The 4653-nt window shown below is 52.5% G+C and overlaps 1 protein-coding gene across 6 annotated transcripts in view; it reads left to right on the forward strand.

Annotated features, from left to right (window-relative positions):
- LOC113215029 (acetylcholine receptor subunit alpha-like) overlaps positions 1 to 4653 on the forward strand; it is a 202496-nt gene that overhangs the window by 94877 nt on the left and 102966 nt on the right. The gene's annotated exons all lie outside the window — the stretch shown is intronic.

Here is a 4653-nt window from a genome sequence, read left to right on the forward strand (position 1 = left end):
GAGAGAGAGAGAGAGAGAGAGAGAGAGGAATAAGAAGGAGTAAAGATGAATCGCGAGTGCGTACGACCCAGCCCGGGGCCCGGGCGTCACGGCCCAGTGGCTGCGGCCCCTCCTGGACGCCCTCTCTGTCTCTTTCAACCCCCCGCCCCCTTGCTACACACCTCACAGTTCACACACCCAACCCCCTCACCCCCTCGCCCACTACTCCATTCCGGACGAAAGGCGAAGAGGCAGAGCCCAGATTGCAAGCCCGGAGCCGTTTGTAAGACTATTGATAGGCTTACCTACCCTTCCCTCCCTCCCTCCCCCGGGGCGGTTGGCCCTGCGCAGCAGGCTGGCCAACGGCCTGCAATAGCAGGGCCCAGCCTCATTGTTCCCCACCGAGCTCAAGGTTGACCCACTGCAGGGGTTGGCTGCGCTCTGCGCTGTGCCCTTCCCTTCCAGCTGGGGACAGGACAGGGCATCGGGTCCCCTACACACAGCAAAGCAAATACATCTTATTGTCTGCTCTGCGAATATCACCAAATAATTGCACAGCCACTTTATGAAAAGTTCTACCAACCATGACGAAAAGTCACAACCCTTTATTTTACATAATTTCAAGACAATAAGTAGAGCTATGCAATGTAATGAAAGTAAAAGAAAAGAAAAATCACACAGTCGTGGAACAGGCGAAACTAATAAATTCAACGTAACTGTTGAGACACCCGAAAGTTTCTTTTAGGTGTATACCTGGTGGGACAGTGTTCTCTCTGAGAGTGAGACAGCTGCGACGGCGGCGACGAACCTCGGGGGATGTGTCTGCTCCTTCGCAGCGAGAGGAGACGTCCCCGGGGAGACAAAAGGGAGGAGCAGCAGTGTGCCACTGCGGGTGCAGCTGGCTGCAGCTGCGGCAGCTGCGGCAGCTGCGGCTGGGGGTGTATGTGAGATGAGCCTTGCAGTGGACACTTTGCAGCTGCTTTAGGTAGGAGGGTCCCCGCCCCGAGAGCGCGGCGCCGGCTGGAAGTAGGTCGACCTCTCCACCTCACACCATCTATCTATCTATCTATCTATCTATCTATCTATCTATCTATCTATCTATCTATCTATCTATCTACCTACCTCGCGCGCCCACGTCCCTCCCTCCTGGCGTTTGTCTGTTCTCCTACATAGTTTTGCTCTTTATGGCTGTGCGTCGCCCCCACCCACCCACCCCTTCAAGGCTATTGGTCTTCCCTCCCCCAACTCCAGCACACTTCTCGTCCCTTTTTCCACCTCTCTGTTTTTCTCTCATCCGGGCTGTAGGCATTTTTTTCTTTTTCTTTTCTTATTTTTTTCTCCCCTTTTCCCCTCTCCCCCCTGCTCGCCCCCCGATGCGCGCGCCGGGCATTCCGTTTCCTTTCGCAAAGTCGTATGCACGTTGTTTTTACTCTCCCTCACCTTTCGTCTCCACAGCAGCGCTCTCTCTCCCCTCGGCTGCCTCCTTTCCCTGCTCTCCTTTCCACGCTGCGGCTGCTCGCTGCACGCGGACAGGGGCAGGGGTCCCTTCTTCACGTCCTGTGCCGTGGCATTCGGATCCCCCCGCTGGTTGGCTCCATTGCGTGCACTTGCTATGGGGCGCGGGGGCGCTCAGAGGCGTGGCGAACGACGTGGGGGGCTTTAGGGTTCGCCGCCAAGAGGGGGGAAAAAGCAAAGTAAAAATCAATACGTATACTACACTGGAAACAAGGTCCACCCCCTTCGGCCCCCCCCTCCGGCAGATGCAGTCGCCCGCTCCCCCGCAGGCGCCTGCTAGCGCGTGCTTCGGCCCGAGACTCCGACGGACAGTGACGTGACCACACGTTCCACTTCGGAGAGAGAGAGAGAGAGAGAGAGAGAGAGAGAGAGAGAGAGAGAGAGAGAGAGAGAGAGATGAGATGAGATGAGATGAGATGAGAGAGAAGCGTTAGCGTCAGATACTGCATGCCCTATAGGGCTTGTGTGCAAATACTATGGCCTCCCATTGGGTTCAGGGTCGCCAATGGAGTTCATAGGAACCCCATGGAAATTTGTTACCCCGCGGTACAAATATCGTGGGCCCCTATGGACTCCAGTGGTGAAATGAACCTAATGGAAAGCCTTTAGGAATACAATTTTTTTTTATCCTGTGGTTCAAATATCATGGGTTCTGTGGAGTCCAATAATGGTGAAGCAGTACCTAATAATGCAAGGCCATAATTGTCCCCCCCCCTCCTCTCCTGCGGGCTGCGCGGCAGGAGGTAGCAGTGTGCCGGCAGCGCGGCGCCCGGGCCGTAGGCAGCCCATCTGCCACCTCTGAGTGAAACAAATAAATGCGAGGCCGACCGTCGCTCTGTGTTCCGCCGCCCGGAACAACGCGGCCGGGGGCGACGAAATTGCGCTGTTTAGGATGACGGTCGTGAGAAAAGCGCATCCCCCCCGCCTCGTCCCCTACCCCGCACCAGTCCCGCCGTCCCTACCTCTCCCTCATACCCCTCGGCTAGCAGGCGCGTGTGAGTCGCATAGCAGATGAACAGCCGGCCCGAGGCGGCCCCGCTCGGCTAGAGAAGGAGGGGGCCGGCGCTGGCTATGGGCTCGGGGAGGAGTCCCGGCCGCAGCCTTGGGCCGTCCTGCAGCGAGTATCCGCCCGCACAGAAACGCGTAAGCGCGTCAAGGAGTTGCTCATCAAGAACTGCGCTTCCGTTTGGAAATCAGTCCATCGATCTCATGCGATGACTATCGACTGTTCAATAGAAAACGCAAATGTATCATTTACGATTTTAGAAAAAATAGGGGGGAAAAAGGCTGTATCTTTTAGAGGGTGAGTAACAGACAATTGATAAATTACACACGTATGTTCAAAATAATTCAAAGTGTCCATTTTAAAAATAAGTAAAAAAACAAAACAAAAAAAAACAAAAAAACAATTTATGAGGTGAATGATGTAAAAACAATATTGAATCCATAAATGGATACCCGCGTCGTGAAACATCGTGGCAGAACCGGCGCGAGCGGCGCTAGCGGCCGTCGTGACGTCATTTGTTGTGGGGGAGCGTGCTTTAGTGCTTTATCATTAGCGCACACTCGTACGCCCCGCCCCGCCACGCCACGCCACTCACCAGCGCCGCTATTAGCCGTTTCGGTCCAATTTCTCGCAGTTCCTGCGACGCGCCCTGTATGGCAATCCTTTGGCGATGCTATGTTGTAACCCCAAGGGCATAGTCGCGAAAACACTCTACAATCCAACAACCAAAGAACGGAGCTGTTTACAACTGTTCATAGTTTAAATCCTTATTATTAAAATAATTGCCGGGTGAGCATCACGAACTGAACAGCTTGAAACTGTCAACTGTAAGTGCGACGTTGATTCTATCAATAACGACTGCAGGCTCTTTTTACAATTTTTGCGATTATTTCTTTTTTTTTGTTACGAAAAACTACTGTGTGTGTTGTGCATATCCTGCAAATTTACGATTTAAAATTCCTAGAGTGGTTTGTCAGTGGAGTCGTTGTGTATTGGAAGAGGGGTTTGCATAATGATGATTGTTTCAACAACCTGATTTAATTACTATTCTAATTCCGATTTGGCATTGGAAAATGCAACAAACAGTCACAACGCAGTTGCAATAAATTACTATCCAGTCTTTCGTCGCGAAACGCACACAGCCAGGGACGGAATGTGTTTTTGCTCATTTTCTAAATGGCAGCTCTCAATGCTAATGGAACATTAATCATGGCATTTTTCACTATAAACTAACAGCTAAGTGAATCGCACAAAGGACTAGTAAAAATACCTTCAAAGGACCGCATTTACAAATTATGTCTTTGCTAGAAGCGGAACTTTATCCTCTTTCTGGGCCCTACGTTACGTACGTATTTAAAGTAGATCACAGCGTTTTGTTGGTCCCAAATTATCAAGATTATGCTTAAACTGACAACATAATGATAAAACTGCATTCGCAGACGTATTAACTCTTAAGTAACTGTCGCTTATTGGAAGTTTTGGCATCAGTGTTCTCGCAAGCTCATAGAAATACAAACTACTTTTCTTTTTTTGTAAAATGTTTGGAATTGAAATACCCTTTTTTTAAAAGATCAAATGTGAATTACGAAAAATGCGTACAAAAATGTATACGATATTGAGTAAATTCCATTACTCACGACAAGAACAAATCGTGAGCTCTTTGCGAGCGGCAAGGTAATGGACGAGTGAAAGTGTGGGTGCTCTCCTCCCTCCGCAACTCTTTGTCGGGCAGATGGACGACTGGCACTCTGCTGCCGTGCTGACCGGCGGTCCGGCGACCCGCGCCGTCCTGAGTGCAGCCATTTAGTCTGGTGAGTGCGGGGGACGGCTCTATCGGGCCCGGAGGAGGACAAGCAGTGCGCCGACCAGGAGGAGCGAGGCCGGGAGCGCGCGGTCGGACGCCGAGGGCGTTGGGGACGGCGCCGGCGTGCTCATGCTCGTGGGCGTCGGCGTGGAGGTGCTCGGCGCCGGCGTGCTCGTGGGCGTCGGCGTGGAGGTGCTCGGCGCCGGCGTGCTCGTGGGCGTCGGCGTGGAGCTGCCCGCGTCCTGGAACACGATCCTGTTCTCCAGACTCGGGTACACGAGCCCGCGCTTCTGGATGTAGTCCTCGACCGCCACGGCGTCCGTGTTCTCTGCAAAGAAAAAAATAAAAT

This window comes from Frankliniella occidentalis, unplaced genomic scaffold, assembly GCF_000697945.3.
Source record: "Frankliniella occidentalis isolate FOCC.00 unplaced genomic scaffold, Focc_3.1 Scaffold27, whole genome shotgun sequence".
NCBI lineage: Eukaryota > Metazoa > Arthropoda > Insecta > Thysanoptera > Thripidae > Frankliniella > Frankliniella occidentalis.